General features: G+C 46.5%; 2 pseudogenes across 1 annotated transcript; both read right to left on the bottom strand.

Annotated features, from left to right (window-relative positions):
* Positions 1 to 4,751: 4,751 nt before the first annotated feature.
* Positions 4,752 to 9,928, bottom strand: LOC144579309 (small ribosomal subunit protein eS17 pseudogene; annotated as a pseudogene). The gene is made up of 2 exons (XR_013526630.1): positions 9,545 to 9,928; positions 4,752 to 6,778 (listed from the first exon to the last, which is right to left on the bottom strand). The product of XR_013526630.1 is annotated as a small ribosomal subunit protein eS17 pseudogene (transcript).
* Positions 9,929 to 26,246: 16,318 nt separating this feature from the next.
* Positions 26,247 to 26,750, bottom strand: LOC100399249 (ubiquitin-ribosomal protein eS31 fusion protein pseudogene; annotated as a pseudogene).
* Between the last annotated feature and the right edge of the window lie 384 nt (positions 26,751 to 27,134).

The following is a 27,134-nucleotide window of genomic DNA, read 5'->3' as shown; positions in this document are numbered from 1 at the left end:
ACAAACACATAAATAAATGTACGTATGTAACCGCCCAGTGGGTTCACCTTGCCTGCTGCCTAGACAGAGGCAATTTATCAAGACGGGAATTGCGATGGAGGAGTCATTCACCTCCAACAGGCTATGCTGGAGAGTTGGACTTTTATTATTCCTCAAATCAGTCTCCCTGAGCATTTGGGGATCAGAGTTTTTAAAGATAATTTGGTGGGTATGGGCTCAGGAAGTGGGGAGTGCTGATTGATCAGGTTGAAGATGGAATTATAGGCGATCAAAGTGAAGTTACTGTCTTCTGTTCCTGGGTGGGATGGCAGAACTGGTTTGTTTTGTTTTTTTGAGACGGAATCTTGCTCTGTCACTAGGTTGGAGTGCAGTGGTGCTATCTTGGCTCACTGCAATCTCCGCCTCCCGAATCCAAGCGATTCTCCTGCCTCAGCCTCTCTAGTAGCTGGGACTACAGGTGCGTGCTGCCACATCTGGCTAATTTTCATGGGTTTTTTTGTTTGTTTGTTTGAGACGGAGTTTTACTCTTGTTACCCCGGCTGGAGTGCAATGGTGCGATCTCAGCTCACCGCAACCTCCGCCTCCTGGGTTCAGGCAATTCTCCTGCCTCAGCCGCCTGAGCAGCTGGGATTACAGGCACACGCCACCATGCCCAGCTAATTTTTTGTATTTTTAGTAGAGATGGGGTTTCACCCTGTTGACCAGGATGGTCTTGATCTCTTGACCTTGTGATCCACCTGCCTCGGCCTCCCAAAGTGCTGGGATTACAGGCTTGAGCCGCCGCACCCAGCCATTTTCATGTTTTTAATAGAGACAGGGTTTCGCCATGTTGGCCAGGATGGTCTCGATCTGCTGATCTCGTGATCCGTCTGCCTCGGTCTCCCAAAGTGCTGGGATTACAGGAGTGAGCCACCGGGCCTGGCCAGCAGAACTGGTTGAGCCAGATTATCAGTCTGGTAATGTTAGCTGATCCAGCTGATCCATTGAGTGCAGGATCTGCAAAATATTTCAAGCACTGATCTTAGGTTTTACAATTGTGATGTTATCCCTAGGAGCAATTTGGGGAGGTTCCGACTCTTGGAGCCAGAAGCTGCATTACCACTCAACTGTCATTTCTAATCTGGTAGCTAATTTGTTAGTCCTGCAAAGGCAGACTGGTCCCCAGGCAAGAAGGGGGTCTTCGGAAAGGGCTGTTATCAATATTGTTTCAGAGTCAAACTGAAGTATTGGATGCGAGATTGAAATAATCACTAAGACAAAGGTATGCCAAATTGTAGGGTCTTTATTGCTGGTGACCGCGGAGGACTCACGTCTCTCCAACCTGTGGCCCTGAACTCAGGGGGAGCAGGGTATTTAAGCTGAAAAACCACATCCTGGGTTTAGGGTGAGGGGATGCAGGGCAAGCTTCTTTTCAATACTTGCTGATAAGCAGAAGTAATTCTGGTAACTACTAATAAGCAAAGGCTGGTCATTTTAGAGCAAGCTAGCAGGTTTTATTTACAGAAGCCAAGAACAGCAGTTAGTGCGAGGAGAGGGGGTCAGCTGTTACAACTTATTTTTGGAAAACAGTTTTTGTCTTGTATAAAATGGCGTTGCTCTGGTTCCAACTCTAGGACTGCTATAGCACAAAACCATAAACTGAATTCCTTCCCAAAGTTAGTTTGGCCTATACCCAGGAATGAACAAGGACAGTTTAAAGGTTAGATGCAAGATGGAGTTGGTTAGGTTTGGTCTCTTTCACTGTCATAATTTCTTCAGTTATAATTTTTGCAAAGGCGGTTTCAAGCAGAAGAGTGTGTGGCACGTATGGGCACTCAAGAACGCTAGCTGTGATTGTTGGCTGGACGGAGTGGCTCCTGCCTGTAATCCCAGCACTTTGGGAAGCCAAGGCTCGTGGATCACAAGGTCAGGAGTTCGAGACCTGTCTGGCCAACATAGTGAAACCCCAACTCTACTAAAATATAAAAAAATTAGCCGAGTGTGGTGGTGTGCACCTATAATCCCAGCTACTCGGGAGGCAAGGCAAGAGAATCACGTGAACCTAGGAGGCAGAGGTTGCAGTGAGCCGAGATTGCATCATTGAACTCCAAACCCAGGCGGCAGCGCGAGACTCTTTCTTAAACAAAAAAAAAAGGGGAATGCTAGCTGTAATTATTGTATTATTTTTCCTCCCCATCCCAGCTCACCCAGTCACAGCTGCCTGTGCCAAACGTTAACCACCTGGCCCTCTGCTTCTCCTTCCCCATCTACAAGACATGTCCACATCTGTCTCACAAAACAAGGACTTTTAACTGTGCTTTTCTTCTTTTTTTTTTTTTAAGACAAAGTTTTACTCTTGTTGCCCAGGCTGGAGTGCAAAGGCACAATCTCAGCTCCCTGCAACCTCCATCTCCTGGGTTCAAGCAATTCTCCTGCCTCTGCCTCCCAAATAGCTGTGATTATAGGTGCCTGCCACCATGCCCAGCTAATTTTGTATTTTTAGTAGAGATGAGGTTTCTCCATGTTGTTCAGGCTGGTCTCAAACTCCCAGCCTGAGGTGATCCACCCACCTCAGACTCTCAAAGTTCTGGAATTACAGGTGTACAGGTGTGCACCACTGCACCCGGCCTTTTCTTTTCTTTTCTAAGACAGTCTTGCTCTGTCACCCTGGCTGAAGTCCAGTAGTCCTAATCTCTGCTCACTGAAAACTCTGCCTCCCAGGTTCAAACGATTCTCCTCTGCCTCAGCCTCCCGAGTAGTGGGGATTATAGACGTGTGCCACCCCACCTGGCTAAATTTTGTATTTTTAGTAGAGATGGGGTTTCATTATGTTGGCCAGGCTGATCTCCAACTCCTGACTTCAAGCCATCTGCCCATCTCAGCGTCCTAAAGTGCTGGGATTACAGAGTGAGCCACTGCACCTGGTCATTAACTGTGCTTTTCTTTCCACCTAAAAATCTGTCTTTGAGGCTGGGCATGGTAGCTCATGCCTGTAATCCCAGCATTTTGGTGGCCAAGGTGGGTGGATCACCTGAAGTCAGGAATTCAAGATCAGCCTGGCCAACATGGTGAAAGCCCTCCTCCACTAAAAATACAAAAATTAGCTGGGCGTAATGGCACACACCTGTAGTCCTGGCTACTCCAAAGGCTGAAGGCAGGAGAATCGATCACTTGAACCCGGGAGGCAGAGGTTGCAGAAAGCTGAGATCACCCCGCTGCACTCTAGCCTGGGCAACTGTCTCAAAAAGAAAAAAAAAACAATTTGCCATTGACTTGCAAATGAGGAATTGCTTCCAGGTTCTCAGCAACCATTTGCTACAGATAAGCCAGGAAGTAAACTGGGAAGCCAAGAACCTGGGAGAAGCACCTGCTTGCAGAGGCCAGGTTTTTGATTGTTTGAAGAGAAACTCTTCCTAGTTTACTATCCCTCTTCAGAACACAGCCTCACAATACCTTCCATGCTTATCAGATCTGTGTGCTCTTGGCCATTTGCTAAGAGGACATTGCAGCATTGGTCCCACTTGTGATTACAGGGATACAGGGAGCTGAAATGTGGATCCCTGAAGACTTTCTTTCCAATAAGAGAGAACTTGGCCAGGCACAGTGGCTTGCACCTGTAATCTCAGCACGTTGGGAGGCCAAGGTGGGCAGATCATGGGGCCAAGAGATCAAGACCATCCTGGCCAACATGGTGAAACCCCGTCTCTACTAAAAATACAAAAATTAGCTGGGCATGGTGGTGCACACTTGTAGTCCCAGCTACTCGGGAGGCTGAGGCAATACAATCTCTTGCACCTGGGAGATTGAGGTTGCAGTGAGCTGGGATCGTGCCGCTGCACTCCAGCCTGGGCAACAGAGTGAGACTGTGTCTCAAAAACAAAAAAAAAAGGGGGGGGGGGGCGGGCACGGTGGCTCACGCCTGTAATCCCAGCACTTTGGGAGGCCGAGATGGGTGGATCAGGAGGTCAGCAGTTCAAGACTAGCCTGGCCAAGATGGTGAAACCCCATCACACACACACGAAAAGGTACTATTATGGCCGGGTGGGATGGCTCACGCCTGTAATCCTAGCATTTTGGAAAGCTGAAATGGGTGGATCACTTGAGGCTAGGAGTTCAAGACCAGCCTGTCCAATATGGTTAAACCCCATCTCTACTAAAAATCCCGAGTAGCTGGGATTACAGGCCCCTGCCCCTGCCTGTAATCCCAGCTACTCGGGAGGCTGAGGCAGAAGAATCACTTGAACTCAGGAGGCAGAAGTTGCAGTGAGCCAAGACCACACCACTGCACTCCAGTATGGGCAACAGAGTGAGACTCTGTCAAGAAAAAAAAAAAAAAGTCATATTGTACAGTAGGAACCTCTTCTATTTTCTCTTTCTGTTTTTTTGAGAGACAAGGACTTGCTCTGTCACCCAGGCTGGAGTGCAGTGGCACAATCGTGGCTCACTGCAGCCTGTGGGCTCAAGTGATCCTCCTATCTCAGCCTCCTGAGTAACTGGGACTATGGACACACCACCATGATGAACTAATTTTTTAAATTTTGTGTAGGGATGGGGCTCACTAGGTTGCCTAGGCTGTTCCTAAACTCCTGGGCTCAAGCAGTCCTCCCACCTTGGCATCCCAGAGTGCTGGGATTACAGTTGTAAGGCACCATGCCAAGCTGGAACCTCTTCTACATATCAGCATTAAAGCAGCATGTGGGAAGCTATAGTGGGCAGAAAAAGGCTTAGCTTTAGTGGGCAGAGAAGATTGGATGGTCTGAGAGTAGTCTCTACAGAGAGACTTCAGGATCCTCTCTCCCATACCCAGAGTACCCAAGGGCTCTCAAGTACCACAGATTTTTCCAGCCTAGCCTTTGCCTCCTATTCTAAGGCAAACACCCCTACGAGGATCATATTTTGAGCCTATCACACATTCATGCATGCCTTGCCATTTTTCTTAAGTTTGTTGTTTCATTCATTCATGTATTCATTAATACCTTCTGCAAATATCTATTGATCTGCTTTTACAAGCTCATGCTCGCTATTCTCAGGTTGTCAGTGGCTATCTGTGTGACCCCAGCCTCCCAATCCCATACCTTCCAGAGCAGCAGTCCTAACCTTTTTGACACCAGGGAACAGTTGCATGAAAGACAATTTTTCCAAAGACTAGGGTAGCAGGGGATAGTTGTGGGATGAGTCAAGCACATTCCATTTATTGTGCACTTTATTTCTATTATTATTACATTGCATTATCTAATGAAATCATTATACAACTCACAATAAGGTAAAATCAGTGAGAGCCCTGAACTTGTTTTCTTGCAACTAGACGATCGCATTTAGAAGTGATGGGAGACAGTGACAGATCATCAGGCATTAGATTCTCATGAGGAGCATGCAACCTAGATCTCTCCCATGCGAAGTTCACTAGCGGGGTTTTGCTCCTGTAGGAATCTAAGGTCGACACCAAGCTGACAGGAGACGGAAGCTCAGGCAGTAATGCCAGCGATGGGCTGCGGCTGTAAATACAAATGAAGCTTCACTTGCCACTCCCCTCCTGCTGTGCAGCCAGGTTCCTAACAGGCAGTACTGTTCTGTGGCCTGGGGATGGGGACCCCTGCCCTACAGGAGTTCTTCATCTGTGAGGAAGGAGACCCAAGCATCTGCGATGACCTCCCCCTTGACTTTCACACTGCATTTCAATACAAGTAAAGGCTGGCAGACAGGGCTGCCACCTTAATCACCCTCCTATAGATTGCAGGCATGATACCGGTGAATCTTTCCAGAAGGCATTGTTTTTACTTAAACAAGATCAAACCCCCACCCCAAGCCTACTCCAAGGACCAAGACCCTTTCAATGTAATTTCTAAAGCTGTAAACCCAAGGCCCTTTCAGGTATAACATCTAGAGTTGTAACCCTATATAAAGGCTTGGCTATTAGGCAGCTATGCCACATTGCTCTCAGCCGAAATAAACCACCCCTTCCTTCCTAGTTCAGTGTCTGACAGGTCTGTTTCTCACAGCTGTTCCTGCTTTATCTGTACTCATGAAAAGTTGATAAGTCACTTAAGTCACCTTTAATGAGAGCCCAGTAAGTTGAGATGTCACAAAAGCAGAGCCAGAAAAAGACTCTCTACCCTGCTATAGCCAGGACCAGCCACCTAATTTACAAGTCTTAGCACAAAATGAAAATGTGGGGCCCCGGCCAGGTGTGGTGGCTCATGTCTGTTATCTCAGCACTTTTTTTTTGTCCCTGATTTATTGAAAATAATACAACACTGCAGAAAATATTCAAACAGGTCCCCAAGGCATTTTGAAATTCATCCCAACTGTAGGCTGAGTGACCTGCAGGTTGGTCAGACTGCCGAAGTCCATTTCCTTAGTATCAGAATCTACTTCAGTGATCTCCAATCCAGAGCTGAAATCTCAGGAACATAATTGTCTCTCCTTTCTGTCTCCTCCTCCTGCAACTTGATGGAGATATTTCTTACTGGGCCTCTCTGAATCTGCTTCATCACAGGTGAGACAGCCTGCTATGTCGTTGCGGCTTCTTGTTAAAGATAATGGCCATCTCCTCATACACACGCTTGTTCACCGGGAAGTCTTTGCCCAGGAGCGTGTAGTACTTCTCTATGATGACCCGGGCCGCCTTCTTCACGGTTTTGGTGCGAACGCAGCCCATGTTGGCAGGTCCTTTGTAAAAGAGTGTTATCCCAGCACTTTAATAGACCGACATGGGAAGATTGCTTGGGCTCAAGAGGTTGAGGCTGCAGTGAGCCATGATTGTGCCACTGCACTCCATCCTGGGTAATAAAGCAAGACCCTGTCTCAAAAAAAAAAAGAAAGAAAGAAAAGGAAAGAAAATATGGGTAGGCGGAAAAAGGGCCATTTGAAATACAAACTTTTCTTTTCCTCTGTGGTCTCTCTCTTGCCCTCTCTTAGTGTTTCTTATTTGCTATTTGATGCTATGCTTTTTTGGGCGCAGGTATACTTGCAGGATGAGTGCAGACCCTCGCAGGCACTGCGGGGTGAGGAGTAGGAGGTGGGCTGCCCGTGACTGCATAACCAGGCACAGTTCACCAGCTCCAGGAGTCCTCTGACTAGACCACCAGACTGACACGCCATCTCTGCCCAGGAGCAAGGATGAGGTGAGGGCATCAATATTCCCTTCCCATGGGCCTCCTGCCTCAACCTATGGCTGCTGGGAGACCCCTAAGGGATTAAACCTGCATTCCAAAGCAGACTCAGCACCTGGCTAGGGGATGGGTGAGAGGCCGGTTCCTGCTGCTGCTCATCAAAGGCACGTCAAAAGCACTCATCAAAGGTGCTGCCAGCCCAGGGCAAGGATGGCTGCCACCTGCCTCTCCCCAAAGTGCCACAGGGTGCACCGGCTCAACTCCAATTCTCCCTGTGCCCACAGCTAGGCCCATACAGCAGGCAGAGGTCAGCAAGGAAGGGGAAGTCAGGTGGGGCCTGGGGAACCAGGGGATGGGGAAGAGGCAGCTGATAATTGTTCCAGGGAAGCAGGGAGAGGCAGAGCATGCATGGGCCGAGACTCCAAGCCCTCAGTGCATGCTGTGTTGCCCCATTGGACTTCACTTGTAAAATGTAACTGCAAAGATAAAATTATTAAGAATTCCAAGATAAGGTGGGCGTAGTGGCACACACCTTTAGTCCCAGCTGCTCAGGAGGCTGAGGTGGGCGATCAACTTGAGCCCAGGAATTTGAGTCCAGCATGGGAAGCATAGCAAGACCCCCACCTCAAAAAAGAATTTTAAGACAGTAGCCATAGAGCATTAGCCCCCCGCCCCAGTGCAGGACCCTTTTGAATAGAGTTCTTCTGAGCAGGAAGCCCTGTCTATGCTGGATGCACACCCACAAAACCAGCCTCAACTTTTTTTTTTTTTGAAATGGAATCTAGCTCTGTTGCCCAGGCTGGAGTACAATGGCATGATCTCTGCTCACTGTAACCTCCACCTTCTGGGTTCAAGCAATTCTCCTGCTTTAGCCTCCTGAGCAGCTGGGATTACAGGCACATGCCACCAAGTCCAGCTAATTTTTGTATTTTTAGTAGAGACGGGGTTTCCCCAGGTTGATCAGGCTGGTCTCGAACTCCTGACCTTATTATCCGCCCAGCATGGCCACCCAAAGTGCTGGGATGACAGAGGTGAGCCACAGTGCACTGCCTGGCTACAACTTTCTTACAGTTTAGGTCCTCTGCAAAGTCACCTGCTTCCAGGAGCTCCTATCAGAGCTGAGCTGAGGCCTTAGACTGGCATTCAAAGAGGTGAAGTTTCCTGCTGCAGCACTAAACACATCACTGAAGGCCTACGGAGTAATCCCTGAGCATCCTCCGACTCAGAGCACTGCCACTGCATCGGCTTCTTCCAGATGCCGGGAAGCACCTCTGGGTCTTGGAGCTCCAGTTTGTTTGTGTCACAAGTAATAACTTGTCTTTTGTCCTCTTTTAACAACTGGATATGCTCCCATTTCTCAGCCTCTACATTGAGACCCATGTTTTGTGATTTTCAGTATGTCTTTGAGAAAGGCCCATAAGCCTATAAACACCCTTTTCCTCCCCAAGGGGAGGTTTGACCCTGGTACCTAACACCACTGACGACTGGAGAGTAATGTTGAGAACATTAGGCTCTGTTTCTCATCCTAAGGGATGTATCCACACTTCATTATGGAAGGTTTTGAAGGGCTTCATAAAATTAAAGTAGAATTTTAATAAAACATCTTGGCCAGGCATGCTGGCTCACGCCTGTAATCCCAGCACTTTGGGAGGCTAAAGCGGGCATATTAGGAGGTGAGGAGGTCAAGGCCATCCTGGCCAACATGGTGAAACCACGTCTCTACTAAAAATGCAAAACTTAGCTGGGCATGGTGGCACATGCCTGTAATCCCAGCTACTCGGGAGGCTGAGGCAGGAGAATTGCTTGAACCAGGGAGTCGGAGGTTGCAGAGAGCCGAGATTGCACCACTGTACTCCAGCCTGGTGACAGAGCAAGACACCGTCTCAAAAATAAATAAATAAATAAATAAAACATTTTAAAGAAATAGAAAATGCTAGTAGAGTTTTCACTCTGATTTCAGAATCAATTTGTGGAAATTCAGTTTCACAAGAATGAAAACAGACCCCTAAGCATGGTAGCTTTTTTTTTTTTAAAGAGAGGGTCTCACTATGTTGTCCAGGCTGATCTCAAACAGCTGATCTCAATTAATCCTCCTCCCCCAGCCTCCTGAGTAGCCGGGGCTACCGGTACACATCACCATCACCCTGCTGATATATGGTAGCTTTATAACCAAAACATACCACCATGCAATGGAGAGCATGTAACTCTTTATTTGGTCATACAAATATATCTGAATAAATTCCAACTGTCTTGTGGGGCCCTTTTTTCCTATGTCTGCACAGAAACCGGCACTAGCAGGACTCCATCTGAGGCAGATTCGAGAACTAGCAGACCTTGGCTCAGGCAGGACAATAGAGCACCAGGAAATTTCTTTCAAGGGGCTTTTGTTGTTGTTGAAACCCAGTCTTGCTCTGTTGCCCAAGCCAGAGTGCAGTGGCGCAATCTCTACTCACCTCCCACCTGGGAGCGTACCTCCACCTCCCAGGTTCAAGTGATTCTTCTGCCTCAGCCTCTCAAGTAGCTGGGATTACAGGCATGTGCCACCAAGCCCAGCTAATTTTTGCATTTTTAGTAGAGACGGGGTTTCGCCTGTTGTTCAGACTGGTGTCGAACTCCTGACCTCAGGTGATCTGCCCACCTCAGCTTCCCAAAGTGCTGGGATTACAGACGTGAGCCACAGCGTCTGGCTCAAGGGGCTTCCCCTCCCCCCCAGGGGCTTTTTAACCAAGAGTTGGTGTAGACCCAGAAGCCAGCAAAAAAAAACATGATGGGCTCTCTGTGAGGCCCCAAACCCCAAATCATGAGCCTCCACCCCCTGAAAGTATTTCAGAATCTCTGAGGGAGGCTTTGGGAGGAGGTCAAGGTCCTGCAGTTGGGTAGGTGGGGCTCCAAGTCATTGTTCTTTGCATATTCACCGCATTGTGACCTAATTGGCTAAGCACAGGCTGGAGAAGCTAGATAAACCTGTTTAAATTCAGAGCCAAAAGACACTTTTCTGAGGGGGCGTGAGGGTTGGAAAATCATCCTATATTTGATTTATCTCCCACCTGATGTATGGAGGCTCTTTAACCATTCAGTTTCTTAGTCTTGGATGAGGAAGAGGACTTCGGAGTCATCCTTGCTTTTGATGAGCTATACCACCCTATGGCCAGCAGAGGGAAGTACTGCACTTCAGAGCGACGATTTGAGATCTATGAAAGAATTTAAATCAAGAATATGAGGCCGGGCGCTGTGGCTCACGCCTGTAATCCCAGCTCTTAGGGAGGCAGAGGCGGGAGGATAGCTTGAGCCCAGGAGTTCGAGACCTGCCTGGGCAATATAGCGAGACCCCGTTCTCCACAAAAAGGAAAAAAACAAAAAGACAAAAAAAAAATAAGCGTAACTTCCCTCAAAGCAACAACCCCCACCCCCCCTTTTCATATTCTTGCCTGGAAGAAAGGCCTTCCTTTCCCCTGCTTCTTAATGCTGGGATAAGTTAAAGCCATTATGAAATGCTGCTTCTACTGCTATTATGTGGGGGAGAAAGCAAATTTTCTTTTTACCTTTTTTTTTTTTTTTTTTGAGACGAAGTTTCGCGCTTGTTTACCCAGGCTGGAGTGCAATGGCGCCATCTCGGCTCACGGCAACCTCCGCCTCCTTGGTTCAGGCAATTCTCCTGTCTCAGCCTCCTGAGTAGCTGGGATTACAGGCACGCGCCACCATGCCCAGCTAATTTTTTGTATATTTTTTAGTAGAGACAGGTTTTCACCATGTTGACCAGAACGGTCTCGATCTCTTGACCTCGTGATCCACCCGCCTCGGCCTCCCAAAGTGCTGGGATTACAGGCTTGAGCCACGGCGCCTGGCCACTTTTTTTTTTTTTTTTAAGACAGTCTTACTCTGTCACCAGGCGCCAGGCTGGAGTGCAGTGGGACGACCTCGACTCACTGCAACCTCCACCTCCTGGGTTCAAGCAATTCCCCTGCCTCAGCCTCCTGAGTAGCTGGGACTACAGGTGCACGCCACCATGCCAGCTCTTCTTTTTACTTTTTTAATCGATATTTTAAGTTCCAGGGTACATGTGCAGGATGTGCAGGTTTGTTACTTAGGTAAACGTGTGCCATGGTGATTAGCTGCACAGATCATCCCATCACCCAGGTAAGCCCAGCATCCATTAGCTATTCTTCCTGATGCTCTCCCTCCCGCTTCCCGCATCAAAAGGACCCCACATTTTCTTTCTTTCTTTTTTTTTTTTTTTGAGATGGAGTTTAGCTCTGTTACCCAGGCTGGAGTGTAATGGCTCAATCTCGGCTCATTGTAACCTCTGCTTCCCTGGTTCAAGTGATTCTCCTGCCTCAGCCTCCTGAGTAGCTGGGACTACAGGCATGCACCACCACACCCAGCTAATTTTTTTTGTATTTTTAATAGAGATGGGGTTTCACCATGTTGGCCAGACTGGTCGCAAATTCCTGACCTCAGATGAGCCGCCCACCTCGGCCTTCCAAAGTGTTGGGATTACAGGCATGAGCCACCGCTCCTGGCCTCCAAATTCTCTTATTCAGATGGCCTTGAGCAAAATTGTACCATCCTAGACAAACAGACACACACACACACCCCATTCTCCCCATCTTGCTCTCTTTCTCAGATTTGAGATTCTCCTCCCACAGCCATTTTAAGCTTGCTCTTTTGCTCTTTAATGCAAGGCTCGGGAAAACATTCCAGGAGGCAGGGAAACTTCTCAGCATACCTGCTATCAGTCATATCTTGAAGGCTGGTCAAGCCTGTAGCATCTGAGTCTTCGGTCCCTGAAGCACCAGCAGCTCTGACTAGAGGGCCTGCCTCCTAGCTGCGGCCCCAGCTCTCCCTGATCGTGACAGCTGTGGCTTCCACCCTTGCTCCTACCCATGTCTGTAACTGAGTTCAGCGTACATTTGCCTTATGGGGGCCAGAGGACTGCCTTTCTTTCACCTTGTCCCAATCCACAGTTAGCCAAATCTTGGCCCAAATTATGTGCTGGCTGGTGTTGGGCAGCTGTGAGACCCCTCTGTCTTCTAGGCTCTTCTGAGAACCAGTGTCCTTTGAGATCTCAGATAAGATCTAGAGGAGGGTTTCCACCCAGACCACTTTCCACAGATTTCACTTCTGCTTTCATCTGGTAGGTGTGGTTTTCAACTAGAAGCCCTAATGGAGAAGAAAAAAATTCATTTACCATTCAGGACAAGGTGTTCACATTTGAACAAGGCAGAAATAACAGAAGGGAAGTGAATTCTAAAGGGACTCTTAGCTTTTGGGGGAGACATATTTGAGTGCAGGAGGCTAGGCCACTCATTAGCAGCTCTTTGCCCCTCACTGAGGCGGCCTTGACTCTAAACAGATAACACAGGGCCAAAACACACCCAGCCAGCTTTGATAAGTAACCACCTCTGCCAAACACTGTTTCTTTCACAGGCCCAGATGATCTCATCGCAGAGACTGGATTTTCTTGTATATGTTCCAAGCACAGACTCACTTCTGATTACCTTTGCAAATGATAGTCAATCTATCCTGAGAAGCTCCTTTATATCCCACACTGGGCTAAGCTTTGAAGAGGGTATGGTTAAAGAACCCATGTTTCCAGGCTGGGCAGGGCAACTCATATCTGTAATCCCAGCACTTTTGGGAGGCCAAGGCAGGAGGACCGCTAGAGCCCAGGAGTCCAAGATAGCAAGACCTCTCGAGACCTTGTGTCTACAAAACATAAAGAAAATTAGCCATGCATGGTGGCTTGCACCTGTCTGTAGGAAGCTGAGGCAGGTGAGCCTGGGAGGCAAAGTTTGCAATGAGCCAAAATCACACCACTGCACTCCAGCCTGCGCAAAAGTGAGACTCTGTCTCATAAAAAAGAAAAGGAAAATAAAGGACCCGTGATTCCTCACAAAGCTTACCTCTGTCTCTGATTCATGGTTCTCTATTTCCACAAGCTTTGTGGAGTAAGGGGTTCATGACACTTCACCTTTATGGTGAAGATGACTCCCCGAAACTGGATTCCTTTAGCTACTGGCTCCACACCACTCCCTCCAGGAGCCACCTTCCCTCTCCATGTTTTTCTCAGGATTTTTGAATGGGCCATTTCTATTTTATTCTTTTTTTTTTTTTTTTTTTTTTTTTTGAAACTGAGTTTCACTCTTGTAGCCCAGGCTAGAGTGTAATGGTGCTATCTTGGCTCACTGCAACCTCCACCTCCTGGGTTCAAGCCATTCTCCCACCTCAGCCTCCTGACTAGCTGGGATTACAGGTGTGCACCACCACGCCCGGCTAATTTTTGTATTATTTGTAGAGACAGGGTTTCACCATGTTGGCCAGGCTGGTCTCAAACTCCTGACCTCAGGTGATCCACCCACCTTGGCCTCCCAAAGTGCTGGGATTACAGGTGTGAGCCACCACATCCAACCTCAGGAGTCACTGTCTTTCTATTGAGTTAACAAAGCAAATTAAAACACTGTGAATCTTGTGACCTTGCTGGTTGTGGGGTAACCATCCCAATGTCAGCATAAGGGCCAAAGCTTGATAGTTCCCCTGGATCCTCATCTGGACAATGAGCATCTGCAGACCATCGCAGGTCCCAGGAGATTAGCATAAGTTCTTGGGTAAAAACAGAAATTAGAACCTAGGAATTTTGATTAAATTGGCAACACAAGGAACAGTAAAAATCCAGATATATGATTGTGTATGTGGGACACTGACAGCAGCCCAGCGATTCGCCCTGAGGGTGAGAGGAGGCTTGAGAACCAGGTAGAAGCTGAACCTTGCAGCTCCTTGTGGATCCAACAAGGCTTTTATTTCATTTATTTATTTTAAGATGGGTTTTCACCGTGTTGGTCAGACTGGTCTTGAACTCCCGACCTCAGGTGATCCACGCCTTGGCCTCCAAAGTGCTTGGATTACAGGCGTGAGCCACCGCGCCCAGCCCCAACAACGCTTTTAGACTTTATTCTAATGGTTCTCCGAAAGGTGTAATCAAGAAAGAGATCTAATTAGATTTGTATCTTAAATGTGTCACTTGGACCGCAGTGAAGAAAATGAATAGAGGGCCAGAATGGGTGCAAAGAGTCCAAGCAGGAAACTCTTGCAGGACTGCAGGCAGGAGGCAGTCATTTGGACTAGAGGGGTGGCAGTGAAGGCAAAGAAAGCAGATGGATTTGAGAGCAATACAGAAGAGAAAATCCAGAGGGAGATGAGGAAAGGACCCAACACCAAAAATTGGATTTCCCAATATAAACTTCGGTACCATTACAATGTTATATCTTCTGAGCTGTCGGGTATCTGGGAGGGTCACGGAGAGGGAGATACGTTCAAGTCCTAATCTCCACACCCATGAATGTCAGTTTACTTGGAAATGGGTTCTTTGCCAATGTAATCGAGTCACACTGAGTTTGGGTGGACCCTAACCCAACGCTCAGAATGTTTTAAGACAGTTTACGAATTTGTGTTGGGCTGTATTGAAAGCGTTGGGTTGGACAAGCTCATTCTGGACCATGGCACAGGGAGAGCCCAGTGGCCTCGCTGAGTTGAAAAGAGAGAGATCAGGGTTCAGGTACAGGGGTAGAGAATAGCTAGAATGTGTAGAGCAGAATCACCGAGAGGAAGGCAGTACAAAAGAGAGAGAGCTTGGGGGTCCCCTTGAATCCATCCTGTATAGTAAGGCATACTTGGATAGAGTGAAACTCTGAGGGTTAGTAAAGAGCAACCATGGGCTGGGTGCGGTGGTTCATGCTGGTAATCCCAGCACTTTGGGAGGCTGAGGTAGGCAGATCACTTGAGGTCAGGAGTTCAAGAACAAGCCTGGCCAACATGGTGAAACCCCATCTCTACTAAAAATACAAAAAAAGTTAACCAGGCATGGTGGTGGGCACCTGTAATCCCCCAGCTACTCCGGAGGCTGAGATAGCAGAATCGCTAGAACCTGGGAGATGGAGGTTGCAGTGAGCCAAGATTGCACCACGGCACTCCAGCCTGGGTGACAGAACAAGACTCCATCTCTAAATAAATACAAAAATAAAAGAAAGAGCAACCACGAAGCCATGAGCACAGTGGTTCCCAAAGTTCACTTGGGATGAGAGGTGTCTGTTCTGAGGATAACTGAACTTTTCTGCTCTTAACTTACACTGATGACTACTCTGCTCTCTAGTAGAGACTAGCCTACTCTCCCTAAACTTCTTTGAGTAAACAGTTCTGAAAATAGGGTGTAGTGGGCTGAGATGGACCAAATCACAAAGAAAAACAACTCCTTTCTTTTTTAACTGTAATTTTTTTTTTTTTGAGACAGAATCTTTGTCTGTCACTCAGCCTGGAGTGCAGTGGTCCAATCTCAACTCTGCAGCTTCACCTCCTGGGTTCAAGTGATTCTTCTGCCTCAGCCTTCTAAGTAGCTGGGATTACAGGTGACTACCACCATGCCCAACTAATTTTTTTATTTATAGTAAAGATGGGGGTTCACTATATTGACTAGGCTAGTCTTGAACTCCTGACCTCAAGTGATCTGCCTGCCTTGACCTCCCAAAAGTGCTGGGATTACAGGTGTGAGCCACTGTGCCCGGCCAGAAAAACAACTTCTTTCTGCAAGGCTGCAACACCTTCTAATCAAAGCCCACCAAACTTAAAGCTGGCGCTTTTTTACTCTTTCGCCTATGAAACCCATCTCACTCCCCAAGTTCAGGAAGACACTCCTTTTGGGTATTCTTTGTTGCAAATTCAAGCAAAGGACTGAATAATGTACCTATTCCTTTGCAGTGTGAACATCAGAGAATTTTTGAGAATTCAATAGTTCTGGCTAGCCAGAGTAAAGAGATCTAATTGATTACTTGAGGCATTCAGGAGAAATCCCAGGAGGACCATGCCTTTGTAGTAGAGCTAACTGGTCCTCTAGCATAAAGCTTCTCTAAAAAGAAATTAAGGCTGGGTGCAGTGGCTCACACCTGTAATCCCAACATTTTGGGAGGCTGAGGCAGGCAGATCACTTGAGGTTAGGAGTTCGAAACCAGCCTGGCCAATATGGCGAAACCCTGACTCTACTGAAAATACAAAAATTAGCCTGGTATGGTGGCACATGCCTGTAATCCCAGCTACTCAAGAGGCTGAGGCAGGAGCCCAGGAGACAGAAGTTGTGGTGAGCCGAGATCGCACCGCTGCACTCCATCCTGGGCAAGAGAGTGAGACTCTTTCTCAAAAAAAAAATTAAAAACAGGCTTCAAAGAAGGACCAAACTGAACTGGAAGTAACTTAACTGCTTACCAGAAAACAGCCTAGCATTCTTTAAAGACAAACAAGAAAACCTAGCATTTAGCAAGTCAAAGGGAACATCTTCCAGCATGGGATGAAAATCAGCACACACACAAAGAAACAGTAAGTGTGACTCAACCAGGAGAAAAAAACAGCCAATGTGAAGCTGACCCAGAAATGACAGAGATGAAGGAACGAAGGCTAAAATAGCTATTATAACTAAACGTGACCACAATGAGAAGAGAGATAGAAGATATAAAAAGAAAGAGAGTAACTTCCAGAGATAGGATTAACAGTAGACTAGATACGGAAAGAAAAGAATACTGAACTTGAGATACAGCAATAGAAACCAGTCAAGTAAAAACAGGAAAAAAAAAAAAAAAGACTGGGTGAGGTGGCTTACACCTATAATCCCAGCACTTTGGGAGGCCGAGGCAGGCGGATCACCTGAGGTCAGGAGTGTGAGACCAGCCTAATTTTTGTATTTCTAATAGAGACAGGATTTCACTATACCAACCTTTCACTACTATGTTGGTATACTGAAATCCTATCTCTACTAAAAATAAAAAAATTAGCCAGGTGTGGTGCACACTACTGTAATCCCAGCTGCTTGGGAGGCTGAGGCAGGAGAATCACTTGAACCCAGGAGGTGGAGGTTGCAGTGAGCCAAGATCACAACATTGCGCTCCAGCCTGGGCAGCAGAGTGAGACTCCGTCTCAAACAAAAAAAGAACAAGACTGGGCATGGTGGCTCACACCTGTAATCCCAGCATTTTGGGAGGCCCCAAGGTGGAAACAAGAGTTTGAGACCAGCCTGGGCAACAAAGTGACACCCCTCCTCTAAAAAAATAAAATAAAAATATAAATGTATATATTATATATAATTTATAAATATATAATATATATATTAAAATATATATATATATTTTTTTGAGATGGAGTCTTGCTTTGTTGCCCAAGCTAGAATGCAGTCATGCAGTCTCAGCTCACTGCAACCTCCACCTCCAGGGTTCAAGCTCTTCTCCTGCCTCAGCCTCCCAAGTGTCTGGGATTACAGGCACGTGCCACCATACCTGGCTAATTTTTGTATTTTTAGTAGAGACAGGGTTTCACCATGTTGGCCAGGCTGGTCTTGAACTCCTGACCTCAGGTGATTCACCTGCCTCGGCCTCCCAAAGTGCTGGGATTACAGGTGTGAGCCAGCATGCCCAGCCAGAATAAAAATAGATTTTTTAAAGTGAAAATTAAAATAAAATGAACACCACCTCAGTGAGCTGTGGGATAGTACCAAGCTCAAACTCTTGGGTTCAAGTGATGTTTCTGCCTTGGTGCCTCAAGTGGTCTAACATAATTAGAGCCCCTCCAAAATTAGAGAAGGCTGAAAAAACAGCCAAAATTTTTCTAAAGTTGATACTGTTTAAAGCAAAAAATAATAACAAGGTCTTAAGAGGTTTATAATGTATGTAGAATTAAAATGAATAATCATGTTAGCCCATCAGGAGGCTGGCTGGGAGTACTGCCTGAGCCCAGGAGTTCAAGGCTGTGATGTACTACGATCGTGCCTGTGAATGGCCACTGCACTCCAGCCTGGACAACATAGTGAGACTCTGTCTCTAAATAAAAAAAAAAAGGAGGAAAGGCCAGGTGTGGTGGCTCACGCCTGTAATCCAAGCACTTTGGAGGCCAAGGTGGGAGGATCACCTGAGGTCTGGAGTTCAAGACCAGCCTGACCAACATGGTGAATCCCCATCTTAAAAAAAAGAAAAAAAAAAATTAAAAAAATTAAAAAAGAAAAAGAAAAAAAAAAACAATAGCCAAAAGGATAGAAGAGAAGAAATTAAAATAAACTGTTATAAAGCTTTTCTATTTTGTGTGGAGGGCATAATAACATTCAAAGGTATTCTGGGTTAAGCAATTTATCCAAGGTGGCAGATATGATGGAGCTGGGATCCAAATTAAGCTTTCTGGATTCAAAGCTTCCTGTGGGGACATGAGATGTGAGGTTAGGCTCACACATGCCACAACACAGTTTTTCCCAAAGGCTGTGGGAAGTAAGTGCTTTCATCTCTGTTGTGGATAGAATTGTATCCCCTCAAAAGACATGTTCAAATCCTAACTTCCATACCCATCAGTGTCAGCTTCCTTGGAAATAGGTTCTTTGCAGATGTAATCAAGTCGTACTGAGTTAGGGTGAAACCTAACCCAATGACTGGTGTCCTTATTAAAAAAAAAAAGGAGGGGAGTGCCCGGTACGGTGGCTCATGCCTGTAATCCCAGCACTTGGGGAGGCCAAGGCTGGTGGATCTCCTGGGGTAAGGAGTTCGAGACAGCCTGGCCAACATGGTGAAAAATTAGCTGGGCGTTACCTAGTACCAGCTGGGCCAGAGAGACCCCCCCCCCACCCAGGCAGCACTGAAGGAAATGAGAGGTAGACACCCAAATAGAACAGCAAAGTGGGTCTACGGTGGCGGGGCGGTGGGGGAGCGGGCAGCAGCCTTCCAAACTGAGAGTCTCAGGGGCTGATGGCATTCCAGGCTGAAGGCCCTGAGCACATTCTGAGCCATGTATTTATTCTCTCTGAACAGGTGCTTATTATTAACAAACAGCTGTTCTGTAATCTCTCATAACTGAAAAAATACCAAGTAGGCAGCTGTTACCCGCTTACCATTGATTACAACCAAGCTAAAATGTGTTCTCCATGAAGGAACCACGGGAACAGGGTCAGATATCTCAAAGAATTGTTTTAACTGATGTATGATATTTTTACATTGTTCTTCCACTTTGGAATGCCCCAGGTGATTTTCCACTTTGTGTGGGGTGGAGGAAGTGTGGCTGTGTGGGGGAACAGAGTCAGATATCTCAAAGAATTGTTTTAACCGATGAATGATACTTATACATTGTTCTTCCACTTTGGAATGCCCCAGGTGGTTTTCCTCTTGGTGCAGGTGGGGGAGTGGGGGGAGTGGGCGGTTAGGTTTTCCTTGCCATCCTTCTTCCCAGCAAGCAATATATTCTATCATACACTCAGTATCCATAAACATTCCTAACTTAATATTTAACAGGGAGTGGTGGCACATGCCTATAGTCCCAGCTACTCCGGCAGTTGTTGTTTTAGGCCACCTTGTCTGTGGCATTTTGTTACTTAGAAGCCTCAGGGAACTAATATAATCTCTAAAGCTTCCTCTTTCTGCTGCTCCCAGTCTTTACAAGGTAAAGAAGCTTTGCCTCTACCCATGCATGGGCCCAGCATGAAGTGAGTGTTGATAGCAGGACATAAAGTTGACAAAATAAACCAGCTTCAGGATCTAATAGCCACAGGGGAAAAGCATGAAGTGGGGACTGGCTGGACTGGTTTTCTCATAAATCTCAATGACTTTGATCCCAACCAGGTGGATTTAAAGTTAATCGATTCAGGGAGGAGCACTTGAGCAGATGCACCATGTGTGAGGCCAGTGCTAGGCCCCCTGGGGAAGCCAAGTGAGTCAGGTGCCACTGCCTTGGGAGATCTCATAGGATTTACTTCTGCACAAGGTGTAATGGAACAGGTCAGTCACTAGTCAAGGTGTGAGTAACAGGCTGTGCCAGTTCAAAATCAGGAGAGTGATTCATTTCCCCTGGAGGAGCATCAACCAGACCACTTCACTGAGGAGGAGGAGGCAGTGGTGAGGTCTCACTAACGAATATCTGACTGTCTGCAGCCCAGAAAAGGTATTGTGTGTCCAAATGGAGACAAGCAAAGGGTAACAAACCTACCAGGAAAGCTGGTGTTTTTCGGGAGAGTTTCACTGATTGGGCTCTTTGCTCAGTGGAGAGGTGCAAAGCTGCCTAAGCCTTGCTCGTACTGAGCGGGATTCTCTGGGCTCTTGGAACCCCCTTCTCTTCCCTTCTGGTTCTCCACTTGGGGTGAGTGCTTATCACCACCTTCTGCAGAGATTGAGGAAAATGGAGAAGGTATATAGAGGCTTTGGAGCTGCTAGTGACCTCAGTGACATCTTGTAGGAGAGCTGGTGGCTGGAGAAGGAGAGAGCAGGCCCTTGTGTTGCATTTGCAGGATCTGGGGCAATAGTGTAGCCCACATATCTGAACTCCATTTATGTTGCCGAAAACAGTATAGCCCACATGTCTAAGCTCCACCTACATTGACACTCCATGACCCCACGTGGGTGACCCCAGTGTCATGGCCAGTCTGGAGAAGTGACCCTGCAAAAAAGCTACCTATGCCCTGCAGGTAGACTTGACCCTTCTGAGCAAGAAATTTTGATGTCCTGCGAGCACCCAGAATGGTCTGGGAGAGAGAGAACAGGCTCCAGTGGACATATTCTCTTAGCCCTATTGGCTCCCTCATTCATGGGAAGGGACGTGGCTGAAATAAGCCTAGAGCAGAACTCTGTAAGGTCTGGGGCCCTGAGGAGGAACCTGCTTACCCACGTCGAAGGTAGAAGTGGGAAGCACTATTATAAACTCAGCATAAAGTGATAATGAGTTTCTTGGTTTTGTTCTGGAACTGGGCTAATGAATTCCAATCATCATGGAAGCCCTTTGTGAAGCATTTTATGGAGAGAAACTTGTATGATGTAGTGGTTTGCAACTGGGGGAAATTTGGCATACAGTGACATTTGGGATGTCTACAGGCATTTTGCGTTGTCACAATTGGAGGATACTGCGAGGCATGTGTTGGTTAGAGGCCAGGGTTATTGCAATATGTCCTACAATGTTGCCCTACAGGATAGTACCCCATAAGAAACATTTATTTTGGCTGGGTATGGTGGCTCAAGCCTGTAATCCCAGCACTTTGGGAGGCTGAGGCAGGCAGATCACCTGAGGTCAGGAGTTCAAAACCAGCCTGACCAACATGGTGAAACCCCATCTCTACTAAATATACAAAAAAATTAGCCGGGTGTGGTGGTATGCACCTGTAATCCCAGCTACTCAGGAGGCTGAGGCAGGAGAATTGCTTGAATGGTAAGGTGGAGGTTGCAGAGAGCTGAGATGGTGCCATTGCACTCTAGCCTGGGTGACAGAGCAAGACTCTGCCTCAAAAAAAAAAAAAAAAAAAAAGGCCAGGTATAATGGCTCACGCCTGTAATTCCAGCACTTTGGGAGGCCAAGGAGGGCAGATCATGATGTCAGAAGTTTGAGACCAGCCTGGACAGCATAGTGAAACCCTGTCCCTACTAAAAATGCAAAAATTAGCCAGGCCTTGTTGTGCACACCTGTAATCCCAGCTATTCAGGAGGCGGAGGCAGGAGAATCACTTGACCCTGGGATGCAGGGGTTGCAGTGAGCTGAGATCATGCCACTGCACTTTAGCCTGGGTGACAGAGCCAGACTCCATTTCAAAAAATAAACAAATAAATAAATAAAATAAAAATGAGAAACGATGATTTGGCCACAAATATCAATATTGCTGAGGTTTGAGAAATAAATTTTTAGTACCGTGAGCACATGCTTTGGGCTTGCTTTCTGCAGGATGCTGGGCCTGGAAGATGTAAGAGCATAAGTAGCCAGGGCTCCTAAAGAATGACTGAGTGGCTGTTTCCAGAAAAGTAGGTCAGAATCAGCAGAAAAATAACTTAATGGGGGACTTGGAACTGTACTATCAGCCTCAACAAATAGACTTGGGGTCCAGCAATTGGCTGTGCCAAGCTCCCTAAGACCCACCAGCCTAAACTGTCCATCCCTTTTCCTTGTGCAACTTTCCCACCCTCCTCACCAACCATCTCTCACCTTTGGTCTTCGCTGGGGCAACTCCCCCTTCAACCAACTCCCCTGTGCTTAAGTCAATTATCTCAGTTTTCTTTGCAGCTTAATACTTACCAGGCCTCATGGTGCCTACTTTTCTTTGTCTTTTTTTGGCGGGGGGTGGATGGAGTTTCACTCTTGTTGCCCAGACTAGAGTGTAATGGCGCGATCTCGGCTCACTGCAACCTCTGCCTCCTGGGTTCAAACAGTTCTCTTGCCTCAGCCTCCTGAGTAGCTGAGACTACAGGCACATGCCACCAGGCCCAGCTAATTTTTGTATTTTTAGTAGAGATGTGGTTTCACCATGTTGGTCAGGATGGTCTCAATCTCTTGACCTTGTGATCTGCCCACTTCAGCCTCCCAAAGTGCTGGGATTACAGGTGTGAGCCACTGGGCACCTAGCCTACTTTTCTTTATCAGGCTGTACAACTCAGGACACAGATAGAATTTGGACTTAGGTGTGTGTGAACCCAAGGGCCATGCTCAGCTGAGCAGCCAGCACTGCCTCCCTGGAGCAGCCAGGATTCCTGGAGGGATACTTTGGACAACATTTTATGAAATGTTTCTGGCTTCCTTCTAAACCAGAGGAGAAAGGGATTGTAAGGATGTTCTAAACACCAACCCCCTCTACCCACTCATGACAACTTTTTAAGCTGAGCATGCTGCAATCACTTAATTCTTCTAGACGTAAGATAAGCCAGTAGCCATGTCCACTCTGAGCCTGTGAGCAGGCAGGATCAAGTTTAAGAGCATCTCTTCTTTGGAATCTTAAGGCCTAAGATCCCAGCAGTTTTGGAGTCTAAAGACTTTTCAGGTTCCCAAAGATCCCTCTATTTTTAATAATGTTAAGCGTTTCCCCAATACTTAGCTAAACAAAGAAGGAAAAGGTGTACTTTTATTACAAGGTCAGTTCTGGATGATTCTAGGGGAAATTCTTCCATTTCAGAAATCTCTACTTTCTTCTTTTCTCCCACTCTTCTTCATTAATTCTCTCAGTAAATATTTATCTGTGGCCAGGTGTGGTGGCTCACACCTGTAATCCCAGCACTTTGGGAGGGTGAGGTGGACGAATTGCCTGAGGTTAGGAGTTCAAGACCAGCCTGGCCACCATGGTGAAACCCCATCTCTACTAAAAAATACAAAAATTAGCTGGACATGGTGGTGCGCACCTATAATCCCAGCTATTTGGGAGGCTGAGGCAGGAGAACTGCTTGAACCCGGGAGGAGGTGGAGGTTGCAGCGAGTCGAGGTCGCACCACTACACTCCAGCCCTGGAGAGAGAGGAAGACTCCATCTTGATTAAAAAAGATTAAAAAACAAAGGCAGAAACTAGAACAGGGTAGCAGTGGCATCCTCAGCCCAGGGCTGGCACCTACTAGATACCCCAGGTACCATGGTAAGCACAGGTGTACAGTGATGAAGAGCATTTTCCTAAATAATATTACCCAGGCTAACTCCAAGTTTTAATACCTCAGGAAGGAAAGGGAGAGGAGTGTTAATAAAATGTTTGCCATGGAATTTCACTGGTGTAAAAATAAGATTCTAGGAAATAATTATCTGCACTTCAGTTATTTGGGGTGGTACCAGAGGGAATCTTTATAAAGGTGGTATCAATGGAGAAAAGGAAGGGAAGGATCCTTAGTGATGGGTTTTTTTCCCAAGCACCTCGATCTCGTAGATTGCCTATAAATGAATCTTTCCACATCTGAGGGCTACTAGCGAGCATCAGTTTTAGAGAGAAAGAGAACAAAGCTCCTTTTCTGCAGTAAGACTATATTAGGTTAATGTTGCTGTTTAAAAACGTTTCCACTAACCTTAAAAACACTGAAATCCAAGAAATTAGATTCTGGAGTTCGAGGGCGGGGGAATCCCAGGGTTGTGGATACACGGTCACATCAATAACAAAAACAAAGAGAAATGAATAAAGACTTGAAATACTAGGAATCCGGGTCCCTGCAGGAAGCCCAGGGGATTGCCAGGAATACAGCCCCATCCTAGCCACGTGATCATTCTCCAGCCTTCCCCCGGGACCTGGAGACAAAGGAGAAGGGAGGAGACTTGGGGACAAAGAGCAGGAGCTGTAGAGTCTAGCCCTGGGGTGAGGATGCCAATGTTACCTTGGTCTGAGTTTCTGCCTTTGTTTTTTAATCTTTCCGAAAGGAAGTTAAAAATTAATCCAAGATGTAAATGACTAAGTAAGCAAAAGTGCCTGTGAGGCTCTCTAAGGGTACCTGCTCGTCCAGTCTGCCCGCCACACTGAGGGCAAAGCGTAAAGGGGAAAGGCTTTCGAAACCAACTTGTGGCCCCAGCCCCTCCTTTTAGGGCTCTTTCCTGCCTTTCAGAGTCTCCCCTCCCACCCCTCCTTCGGATCTCTGGGCAAACGTCTTTCCTCTCCGCCTTCATCTTAGCATTTATGTCTTAAGTTGCTGTTCCTTGCTGAAATAAATTCATTATAGAAAACTATGCTCTCTGACAAATGGGTATCAGCTAACAGCCAATGGTGAGAAGGGAGATAGCTTTTGTTCTTTGATGTTGTTTTAAAGAAATGCAAATGTCATGATAATGGAGCCAGTCTAGAAGACAAGGTGAAAGCTGGACAGAGACTCAGGGTTCCCCATGGCTGTGAAATCCATTTCTTCTAGTTACAGTGAAACTAATTCCCCTAGCTTCCCATTTATGATGATTTCCATTATTTGGAATGTTTGTGACTCTCTTTCTCTTTCTGTCACACACATGGGTACAGTGAGAGCTAGATGCAGTTTAGAAATCAAATCTCTGTTGAACAGACTGTTAAATTTTTGAAAAAAGAAATAAAAATTCTAGTTCTATAATTCAATGTTGAGTTTATTTGCCTTGTCTTTACATTAGTTTTGGCTTTGTTTCCTACCTGCTTCTGTTCCTCTCTGATTTCTCTTGTGGCTAATGGAGAGGAATCTTGGTATTGCAGGCTCTTCCGAGACTCCTAGCGGATGCTTTTCCAATTGTAGAGCGAAAGTACTCCTTATGAGGCCGGTCTTAAAAATGGCCAGCTAAGGCTTTTCTTGGTTGTTTAATTAATGTGTAATTAGCTCCAAGGATACCATTTTTCTTTAATTTTTGGTGTTTTCTGTTTTGTTTTATGTTAGGTTGTATTGGAGATATTTACCTACAATAGGCTGAGCAGAGTGGCTCACTCCTGTAATCCTAGCATTTTGGGAGGCCAGGCTGGAGAAGAGCTTGAAACCAGGAATTTGAGTCCAGCCTGGGAAACATAATGAAACCCAAGTCTCAAATAAAAATAATAATACTTTACATACAATAGAAATGCAGAGAGTATTGACAAATGCATATACATGTATAGCCCACACCTCTATCAAAATACAGAACATTTCCATCACCTCCTAAAGGTTTCCTCGTGCCCTTTCCCCCAGGGAGGGGACTCCCAACCTCATCCCTGTCCTAGGCAACTTTGTTATGATTTCTATCACTGTAGATTAGCCTTGCTTGTTTTAGAATTCTGTCAATGGACTCATACAGTATGTACTCTTTCGTACCTGGCTTTTATTGCTTAGCATAATGCTCTGAGGTTCCTCCAGGTTGTTGCAGGAAGAACAAACCAATATTCATAGTTTGTTTTGACCTTCAAAACGGAGGTCCCTTTGATAGATTTACTAAGTGCCCTCTGTATAGGGTCTGTTCATAGGCACTGTGCTTGGTGTTGAAGGAGGCGGTGGCTTTCTTCTGTATCAACTTAGATGAGCTGGAACAGCATCTCCCAGAATTCCTGTCCCTGTATATTCTGGGTTAGCATTGGCTACAAGAGAGATTTACAGTGTTTGGAAGGTGTAGGAATCAGCAGCCTTTTTTCTTTCCTGAGACAGAGTCGTGTATTGTCACCCGGGCTGGAGTGCAGTGGCATGATCTTGGCTCAGTGCAACCTCTGCCTCCTAGGTTCAAGCAATTCTCTGCCTCTGCCTCCCGAGTAGCTGGGATTTCAGGTGCCCGCCACCCTGCCCGGCTAATTTTTTGTATTTTCATTAGAGACAGAGTTTCACCATCTTGGCCAGGCTGGTCTTGAACTCCTGACCTCATGATCGACCCACCTCGGCCTCCCAAAGTGGTGGTATCACAGGCGTGAGCCACCTTGCCCAGCTTCTTTTTTTTTTTTTTTTTTAGTTCATGTCTTTTATTAACTCGGTTATTTGTCTTCTGGTTTGTTAAAGCAGTAAGTCAGACAACATTTGCCACAATAATGTCTGTCAAAGTGGCTTGCCATAAACACTCCAGCACCACATTCATCAGAAGGGCATTCTCAACGAAGGCGACTAATTTTGCCATTCTCATCCACCTTGTAATATTTCAGGACAGCCAGCTTAACCTTCTTTCTCTTGTGCTTATTCTTCTTGGGAGTGGTGTAAGACTTCTTCTTCCTTTTCTTAGCACCACCACGAAGTCTCAACACAAGATGAAGAGTAGACTCCTTCTGAATGTTGTAGTCAGACAAAGTACGTCCATCTTCCAGTTGCTTGCCAGCAAAGATCAGTCTTTGCTGATCAGGAGGAATTCCTTCCTTATCCTGGATCTTGGCCTTTACATTTTCTATCGTATCTCGAGGGTGATGGTTTTTCCCGTAAGGGTTTTCACGAAAATCTGCATTTTGGTGGCGGCCCCACGTGAGGCGCAGATGGCGGATCGAAAAGCTTCTTTTTTTTTTTTTTTTTTTTTAACTGCTCTGAAGGTGAAGTGCAGGCAGCAGGCACTGAGGCAACTCCCATGCATTATTCGTGTGATGCTTAATTCACTGGCATCAGGCTATACCTGGACCACAGCTCCTCTAGCCCCTTCAGAACTTCATCAGCACTCCTAGCATATAGGTTTAAAGTGGGGAGAAGCAGACCTGGGTTCCAGTTGTCCTTGTGAGCTTCCATGTGTCCTCACTCTCATTCAAATCCAGCTTTCTCTTCTGATGCCAGTGAGGCTACCTCTAGAGACTTTAGGCTAAACACTAGATAGAGAGGCAGCAGTCTTGCTGTTTTCTACCAGCTCCCACAATTGTGTGATTCTAAAGCATCCCTATAATAAGTC

The sequence above is a fragment of the Callithrix jacchus genome, chromosome 14 (assembly GCF_049354715.1).
Source record: "Callithrix jacchus isolate 240 chromosome 14, calJac240_pri, whole genome shotgun sequence".
Taxonomy (NCBI): Eukaryota; Metazoa; Chordata; class Mammalia; order Primates; family Cebidae; genus Callithrix; species Callithrix jacchus.
Note: the sequence above shows the minus strand (reverse complement) of the source record. Positions and strands in the feature narration are given on the sequence as shown.